The sequence below is a fragment of the Echinops telfairi genome, unplaced genomic scaffold, assembly GCF_000313985.2.
Source record: "Echinops telfairi isolate 266 unplaced genomic scaffold, ASM31398v2 ScPeMD7_7475;HRSCAF=8513, whole genome shotgun sequence".
NCBI lineage: Eukaryota > Metazoa > Chordata > Mammalia > Afrosoricida > Tenrecidae > Echinops > Echinops telfairi.
The window spans coordinates 24,053,163-24,063,686 of record NW_022111379.1 but is presented as its reverse complement, the minus strand read 5'-3'; positions in this window follow the sequence as shown (position 1 = coordinate 24,063,686).

Here is a 10,524-nt window from a genome sequence, read left to right as displayed (position 1 = left end):
GAGGGCCACAAATGTGAATGGCAGCGTGGCTTCAGCAATGACCTCAAATATAACAATTATGAGGATGATGTTGGGTTGGACAAAATGCGTCTTTGAGATGACAACTCTTCCCCTGTTATATTTTTAAGCCTTTTAAGCTGAATGGCTCATCTAATAACATTAAATCACACAATACTCTGCTCCTATTCATAAAGTTTTCACTAGAAGTTTTTCAAAAGTGTATTACCAATCCTAATTCCTAATCAGTTTTAGTAGGGATGCTAAACTGACTCCTTCTACGGTGAGTGACCCTGCTGGTGTTTGAAATGTCAGTGGCATATCATCCAGCATTGCAGCAAGCTGTAAGTCACCATAGTATGACAAACTGGCAGATGAGTTGTAGGATAGGAAAGGGCCTCCCAATAAAGATTTCTTGTTTCTCTTTGAAAAAAAAAAAGTGTTTTCAAATTCACAAATTTCACCAAATTATATACAAGAATTTAAATGAGCATGTAAGTGAAATTTCTCTGCAGAAACTTTATGTTCTCCATCCATCTAGCAAAGCAATCTGTAACTCATGATTTAAAAGTAATATAATAGGACATGTCAATTTGCTTGTTGGTCCAACAGGTTTTTACCTGACTACTCATCTAACAAGACCAGGGGTTCCAACCTACACTTTGGCATCATACAAAAAAGTCGGATCCTCTTAAAATTAACAACCAAGAATATCCTAGGGAAGAGTTCTTCTTTGTAGCCTTTGGAGTCTCCATAGACTGGAATGGACTTACTGACTTTGAGTTCAATAAGAGGTATTAAGACCAGAGTTATCAAAGCAGCTAGAGCCAGATAACTGTAACCTTCAATGATTCATAAAGAGCCTCCAGGTTTAGAACATTTTCCAATCAAGACCTAATACAAAGTATGACATCAATCCATGATTAAATAAATAGATTTTTAATAATATATCCTTTATATTTTCCTATTAAGTTTCTTACTTAGAAAGACAAATGACATTTGTAGTCCTTTTTGCAATCAGAAGTACTCAATAATTGTTTTTATATTGGTTTAATTTAATAATTTACTTAAAATCACTCATATTCTACTAATTACTATATATTTTGGGTCTCATAACTAAATTAATATATTTATTTTATTTTATATTCTAATTATAACTCAGAAAGCAATATAATGTAAAAATGTAGACTCAACACATATGTGTATTTAGCAATCAGCAAATTGGGATGGGTTTTACCAAGTAATAATAAATATTGCTAAACAATTAGTAAAAACAAACAAGTAAACACATCTTTTGTGAAGCTCCTGTAAGCACATTGTGTCTGTCATTGTTTACTTGATGAATCTTTTTAACAGATAACAATGTTTACATTTTGATTTTGCTATGTTGTTTGTTATCTGTTGTCCAGTTGTTTGTTTTAAATCTCCAAATAGTGTGTGGACAAGCTATTCCTGAACTTTATTTCATTTTGGGATTTAGTTCATCAGTCAATCACCTCCAATTCATTACTGACTGCCAGAATTTTCTGGCTTAGTTTTAGGAAGAAAGTGATGGATATAGGGAATCTCAAGAATGCTACAGAGTAACTTCTTTAAAAATACTTGATATAATTTAATTTCAAGATAAGAAAAAGTTGGAAACATATTATTTTTAAGGCTCTGTCAAAATATCTTTAATATTATAATGCTGTGACAAAATGTCACAGATTTGACAAAAGGCATATAAATCTAGGGCTCTTAATCTAGAAACACCACAAGGCACATAGTAAACCTTAAATATATGTAAATTAGTAATAGTATTGTGCTATTTGGATTTCTTCCATTAAAAGTTCTTCCAGGACGGATGAGCCCTATAGGACCAGTGGTGTGAGTGGCAAAACAGGGAGGGTAAAGGGAGAATGGGTAGGAAAGAGGGAACCAATTACATGGAACTGTGTGTGGCCTCCTCCCTGGGGGACGGACAACCGAAAAGTGGATGAAGGGAGACGTCGGACAGGGCAAGATATGACAAAATACCCATTTGTAAACTATCAAGGGCTCATGCGGGAGGGGGGAGCGGGGAGGGAGGGGGAAAATGAGGACCTAATGTCGGGGGTTTAAATGGAGAGAAAATGTTTTGAGAAACGATGTACAAATGCGCTTTACACAATTGATGTGTGTATGGATTGGGATAACAGTTGTATGAGCCCCTAATAAAATGTTAAAAAAAAAAAAGTTCTATGAAGGCCATCTGGGAAGATGACACCAATATAGGATTGCCTGCACAAATAGCTCACTATGTGATCACCAGATTTAAGGCTGAGGAGGCTGAGTTTTGGGACAGGGGCTCAAAAATGTTTTCTTTTCACAGCATCCCAGGGTTCCATTTTCAGCTTTCCCATGGGGAGCACAGCTGGGCTCATCATGCACACAGTCCCTTCTGACAGCACCCACTGGCAACTTGCCTCCTTTGTTGGTGGGTCAGCAACTCCCAGACCCGACCCTCCCCACCCTCTGATTGGCAGCTCGCCAGCATGGGAAGGTGGCTCAGGACAGTCTATCTCTAGGGGTATCCCACAGGCACACTCTCAGGGAACTGGGCACTAGAACCAGTGGCAGCCTCTGGCATAGAGCTCCCATGGGGTATAATCTCTAGATGAGGCTGAGCTTCTTCCCCAGGGGCATGATTGGGATGTGCAGATAGAAAGCCCCAGCTGGTTGCCGAGGTATCTGACTATGTGGAAAAAGAGGCAAGTTTTTTGAAGTTGCAGGACAGCTGGCTCCAGGAGGTTGTTAGATTTGTCTTTATTATCTTTTGAGATAAGAAACACAAAACTCCCACAAAAGCTCCAGAGGAAAAGAAACCCAGCATTTTTGGATTTCTCAGTGGCTTTCCACTGCTGACTACTTAGCCTGCAGAATCAGGGCTTACACATATCATCCTCTGATCAGAAGCCCCATCATAATTGGGGAATCCACGACAACATCCCATTTCCACCCAATGACCACACATAAGGACAAGATAGTTCTGAGTTGTGAAGGAATCCACTGGTATAAGATCAAAAACAGAAGGACTTCACTCACCCTACATACTATACAGGGTCAGCAAGGGACTCTGGTAGATTCAATATACCCCTCACTTACCCCACCCACCATAACCTCTGGAACCTGTTGCCTCCACTTCAGTAACACACACACTCTCCTTTAACTTACCAAGTAAAATCACATCTCCCATAACCCTCTTATCCAGCTCATTATGAATTAGTATACATTACAGGAATGATTCCTATGATTAATAATACCATTTAAAACATATCCCCTAACACCTATACACAAATCCCCCAATCACCCAACTAATACTCCCTCCTACTCTGCACACAATATGTTTTCCAGCACCTATCCGATCTCCTAATCTAGAGCCAGCAACTTCTACCTACACATCCCAGAAGACTACACAGCAGCTTCAGGTCAACCAAAACAAGCCATAACCAACACCAGCAGCTGCAATGAGCAAACTAGGGAAACAAAAGCTAATTATTGAAGATGACTCAAACCCAATGGTTTACCCAGAAGAAGCAGCCCTGTAACTGCCAGAGGGGGGAAAATGCATAAAAATGCTGGTTAGGACTGGACAAGAAATTAGTGGATCAATCCTGAAAAACAGGTGAAAAAGTAGATACTAGAATCCTCACACCAAAGGTAAATTAAGGATTTAAGGAATGATATAGCAGAAATAAAGAAAAAGATTAATGATCTGACTAATAGAATGGAGGTAGTTGAAAATCAAATCAGCAATCTTGAAGATAACCAAGCAGAATTCAGCAAACAAGAGGGAAAAATCAAACAAAAAAGCAAAAGAATCTGAAGAAAGCTGGAGGATGATGTGGAATTCCATGAAGCAAACAATGTTTGAATTATTAGGGTCCCTAAACAGGAGGAAATAAATAAGCCTATAGTTAAAATAGTAAGGAAATTCTTGGAAGAATATTCCCCATTATCACAAAGAAGCAGACAATAACCATTCAAGAAGCACAGAGAACACCAATTAGATTATACTTTCCCCAAAAATAATCAAAACATATAGTAGTCAAATTACCCAAATTCAGGGAAAAGGAAATAATCATGTGAGCAGCTGAAGAGAGAAAAAAAGGCCATTACATGTAAAGGGAAATAGGCAAAAATAAGCTCAGATGTCTCTGCAGAGATCAAGCAGAAAAGAAGAAATTGAAGCAACATATTCTGAAAGTTGAAAGACAACTGTAAGCCAAGAATCCATCAAAGCTCTCCACAGACTCTGAAAGAGAAATAAAAGTTTTCTCAAATAAGGAAACATTTTAAAAATTCAAGATAAACAAAACCAGCATTGCAAAAAATGCTCTAAAGTTCTTTATGGGCAGAAAACCAATAACCACAGCACAAAACATGAGACCACCACAGGGTGTCACACCATCCAGAATCCAACACACTGAAAAAAAGTACGAAAAACATTACAGATCCAATGGAGAGATGAAGACAAGAATAAACTTCTCACATGCACACCACCTTATAAAAGGGAAGAAAAGAAAATATCTAACAGAAATAGCATGAGACAGCAGCTAATCTACCTTTATGTTTAATTACACTGAATGTTAATGGCTTAAACACACCAATCAAAGACAAAGAGTAGCAGACTGGATTAGACAACAAAGATCCATCAATCTACAACCTTCAATAGAGACATCTCAAACTCACAGACAAAAATAGACTTAGAGTCAAAGTGTGGCAAAATTTTTGCAAAACTAAGTGCAATTTTAAAAAGCAGGGTGGGAATACTAATCTCTGACAAAATAGACTTCAAGGTATGTGACATAAACGAGAGATAAGAATGGGCATTACATGATGCTCGAACCATCAATAGACCAAGAAACCATAAACATAATGCATATATATGCACTCAGCAAAAGACCTTTGAAATTTGTCAACCAAATCCTGAAAGAAATGAAAAGAGAAATCACCTTATCAAAAACATATACTAGGGTATTTCAGTACACCAGTCTCAAAGAAAGATAGACCAACAGATAAAAAAAACTCAATAAAGAAACTGAAAAGCTGAATAACACAATAGAACAACTCCACTTATTAGACATTTTTAGATCTCTCCAACCAACAGCAAAAAATACATTTTTCTCCAATGCACACAGCTTATACTCAAAAGTAGACCACATGATGATTCATACCAAGGATGGAAGGATGGTTCAGCATCCAAAATTCCATTAACATCATCTATCACATTGAAAGAAAGAAGAACCAGGTGATAACATCAATGGATGCAGGAAAAGCATCTGACAATATTCAACACCTATTGCTCATTAAGGCACACAAGAAGATGGAATGGGAAGAAAATAACCTCAATATAATTCAAGTTATATATGAAAAACCAACAGCCAGCATTACAATCAATGGGAAAAGAGACAAAAACATTCCCATTGAAAAAGGGATCAGACAAGGATGCCTGTCTTAGTCTGGGTTGACTAGAGAAACTGATTCATGGACACTTTTATATATATAAGAGTTTTATATAAAGGATAATTGTACTTTAAGAAAGCATCCCAACCCAGTGTAGTCCAAGCCCATAAGTTCTATATTAGCCCATATGTCCGATATCCATCTATAAAGTACTTTTCAGACTCACAAAACACATGCAATGACACCAAGTGCAGGGCCATCACAGGCCAGTGAGTAGAAGGCCTTTGGATCCAGTGGTGCTATATGCATCTCAGCGCTGGCAGGAGTCACTACATGGCTTCTTCGGCTCCAGAGATCTGGTTGCACCAGGGTAAGTCCATCACTCCAGTGTGCCTTCTCCAGCTCAGGGAACTAGCATAGTCCCATGTGTCTTCTCAGCTGTAACGTCTCCCAGGGAGTGAACTGAGAGAGAGAGAAAGACAGATGTCTCCTGCCTCCAAGTAAGAAAAGTCAGGAATTCCCAGATCCTTTGGAGAAGGCCATGCCCACACAGAGATCTCATTGGCTATATCCTGATTGACAGCTTAGAATCCACCTCTGCACTTTTAATCCTCAAATTGAAACCAGATTATGTAACTACCACAGACCACACCTTGTCAGTTTGACATTTTCACATAACTTGTTAGCCATATATAATTTTCAAATAAACAATAATAAAATCATATCTGTACCTAGTAGGATAAAACTAAAATGCATACAATTAAGTATGTACCACCATCTTTTAAATGTAGCATTTTATAAGTGAACAAAACAAAAATATCCCATGCCTAACAACTAGAGTTAAATAACACCTACTCCTTAATCCTATAATCCTATGAATATATCCCCCCACCTATGAAAATTTGTAAGCCAGCCACTTCATGCCTTTATCCTCCATATTTTGGGTATCCAATTTTTATATGCCCACTTACATCAACCCAGTGCTCTGAGGAGACAATCATATTCTTTGATGTGAAGAATCCTCATTCCAGTTGGAACCTGGTGAAATCCACATGCATAAGCAAAGTCAAATCAGGACAGGCCATCCAGAAAGTCTGTAGCAATATGCACCAGTTTACAGGCTCAAATATCTTCTCTTCATCTAGTTGGGTTCTGTTCCACTCAAGCTGGGCTGCCTCACTTACCCTCACCAGGGTGCCCATTGGTTGCCTTGCCTTTAAACCATGGCCCCATCATAAATTCTCAACAACCCTAGGCCCCTTTGTGCTAGGTTATGAATTTCAGACCAGTTAACCTGCTCTCATCTTCTCCTCTAGTTCCTGTAAACCATAGGTGTCAATGGTCTGACTCAACCCATCTTCTTTTTGCTGCATTTCTATCACTTTCACTCAACAAGTGGTTCCAGGTGGTCACCTAGCAAGCATTTCAGCCTTCCCACAGGCTCCCTTTAACATTCAGTCACAGAGAGGAGTTTTCTTCATGTTTCCAGATTTTTTCCAGCTTCTGAAGAAAACCACTAGAGTTCAAACTTCAAATCCAAAGAGTTCCTTTTTCCTTCAATCTGTCAGCAACGGCCCCTTAGGCAAGATTCTTTGAATACAAATTCTGAGTACTCCAAAGCCCTGGGTGGGGTTTATCTTTTCAGAGACTTCTTTGGAGGTGTGTCCTACACCCATTTGAAGATTGAATTTAAACGGATCAAAGCAAGTGGCCTAATAAACTTTGGGTATAAACAAAGTAGAATCAGATACTAAACTTAATTCTTAAAAGAGTCAAGTTCAATCCTTATCGAAATTATTCTGTTTATACAAAATATGGGATTAGGCCTCTGAGAGCATCAAAACAGGTCCATATCTGTCAGCCATTTTTACCTTCTGTCAGCCATTTTTACCTTCTGTCAGCCATTTTCCCAAAGCAGCATGGTTCTTAAGAATTTCAAGGGGCGATTTATACTCCTGAGGTCAAAATTAATCACATTCATTTTCACCATTTCAAACAGTGATAACCAAAGGCAGTAACCAAGAAAAAGAATCAAAAGTTTAATTTCCCATATTCTTTCCAGAAAACAACCTAGTAAACTGCATGGCAATATGTGACTTTTGGCTTGCCCAAGAAGAAACAGACCATGAGGCAGAAGTCAAACAAACATCTAAATCTTTATGATTTGTTTCCCTAGTACCCCACTCCCAAGGTACCATAATGTGTTAGTCTGAGTTGACTAGAGAAACAAATTTATGGACAGTGATATGTGTGTAAGAGATAGTTTTATACAAACGGTAATGTACATTAAGAAGGCATCCCAACCCAGTCCAGTCCAAGGCCATAAGTTTGATATCAGCCTATATGTCCAATATCAATCTATAAAGTCCTCTTCAGAATCATGAAACACATGCAATGACACTGAATGCAGGACTATCACAGGCCAGTGGGTAGTCCAGTGGTGCTGTAAGCATCTCAGCGCTTTTTGGGGTCTCCACGTGGAGGCTCCAGTTCCCAGGGCATGGGGTCTATCAGCGTAGTGCCATGAGTCTTGTCAGTAGAGTGTCTCTCAGGGAGTGAGTCTTGAATCTTGTCAGTAGAGAGTCTGTCTCCCTCCTCCAAGGAGGAAAATCCAGATTTCTCAGGAGAAAGCCATACCCCCACAGAGACCTCATTAGCTAAAATTTGATTGACAAACTAGACTCTACCCCTCCACTCCTAATCCTCAAATTGACACCAAATTATGTAACTATCACAATGCTCCTTATCCCCACTTTTATTCAACATTGTCATGGAGGTCCTAGATAATTATATAAAGCAATGGAATGATATCAAAGGTATATGAATGGTGAAAGAAGAAGTGAAATTATTGTTATTTGCAGATGGCATTATTTTATATACTGAGAACCCCAAAGGCTCCACAATTGGAGTACTGGAAGACATAGAAAAATATAGTGGAGTAGCATGATATAACATCAATACGCAGAAGTCAATTGCATTGCTATATGCAACTGATGAGATTGCATAAAAGGAGATCAAGAAGGTAAGTACCCTTCACAATAGCCAAGTATAACGTCAAATACATAGGGATATACCTAACCCCCCTTCCCACACACACAAAAAAAAATTAAAAACCGCACAAGAAAAGCTACAGAACATTGTCACAAGAAACCAAAAGGAAACTTCACAAATGGAAGAATAGCCCATGCTCATGGATCGGAAGACTCAATATTATAAAGATGTCAATACTACTTAAAGCACTATATAGGTTCAATGCAATTATAATACAAATATTAGCATATTTCTTCAAATAAATGGAAAAAATGATTACCAACTTCATATGAAAAGGGAAGAAGCCAAGAATTGGCGGAGAACTCCTGAAGAAGAAAGTGGGTGTGCTAGTGTGTTAGTCTGAGTAGACTAGAGAAATAAATCCATAGACACTCATATGTGTATAAGAGAGAACTTTATATAAAAGAGCAATTGTATATTAAGAAAATATCCAAGCCTTGTCCAGATCAAGTCCATAAGTTCAATATTAGCCCACCATATGTCTGATACCAATCTATAAATTCCTCTTCAGATTCACAAAAACCATGCAATGACACCAAATTCAGGACAATCACAAGCCAGTGGGTAGAAAGTTTTGTGAATCCAGTGGCAGTGTAAACATCTCAGTGCTGGTGTGGGTCTCCACATGGCTCCTGCAGCTCCAGGGCTCTAGCATAGCTCTGTGTTTTGTCATCAGGAATACAAGCAAACAGTATATCTGTCCTGCCTCCAGCAAGCTTTTTATCTCCAGCACCTCCAAATGAGGACATCAAGCAGTAACCTGATTGTCAGACTAAACTCCACTCCTTCAGTCTGAATAGTCTCAAGTGGGCACCAGATTATGTAACTAACACAGCTAGTATTACCAGACTTTAAAACTTACTATACAGCCACAGTTGTCAAAACAGCATGGTACTGGTATAATGAGAGATACTCAGGCCAATGGAAAAGAACAGAAAACCCAGAAATAAAATCAGCAGCATACAGAGAAGTGATCTTTGATTAGGGCCCAAAATATATCAAATGGGAAGTGAATGCCCTGTTTAATAAATGGTGCTGGAAAAACTGGATATCAACCTGAAGATGAATGAAGCAAAATTTGTACCTCACTCCATACACAAAACCAAATTCAAGGTGGATCACAGACCTTGAGGGGAAACCCCAAGCTATCAGGATTATCAATAAAAAAGTTGGGACAAAGCTAAGAACCTTAGTGCAGGGAATACATGGGCTATCAGAATTAAGGAAGAATAGGGTCCTAAGGAAGATACAATAGATGGGTGGGACATACTAAAGATAAAACACTTGCATACATCGAAAGACTTTGGCAAGAGATAATAAGAGAGCTCACAGAATAGGAAAATATATATAGTAATGGCATATCAGATAAAGGACTTATTACTAAAATCTACAGAATCCTCAAAGGATACAGCAACAACAAAAACAAAAAGAATAGCCCAGTGAGGAGGTGGGCAAAAGATTTGAACATAAGATTCATAAAAGCTGAAATCTTAATGTCCAATAAACATGAGAAAATGTTCCTGATCATTAACCATCCAGGAAATACAAATTGAAACAACTATAAGATACCACCTAACACCCACCAAGGTAGCCCAATTCAAAAATCTGAGAGCCACAAATGTTGGAGGGGGTGTAGTGAGATAGGAACTCTCATTCACTGCTGGTTGTCTTTTAGATATGTACAGTCAATGTGGAAAGTGATTTGGCAATACCTAAAACACATGGAAATTGAGATACCCTATGACCCAATTCCACTACTGGGAATACGCCCAGAAGAAGTAAGAAATCAATCAGTGCTATCCAATGTTCATCTCTGCACAGTTCACTACCCCAATAACTGGAAACAGCCAAAATTTCCATCAATGGACGGATAGATAAAAAAAATTGCAAACTCCCTGAACACATTCAAAACAATTTTATTTAGAATATTTGAATTTAATATAACCCTTAAGAGTGCATTTTTTTGTTTTGAGAATGATGTACAAATGTGCTTTACACAATTGATGTGTGTATGGATTGTGATAACAGTTGTATGAGCCCCTAATAAAATGT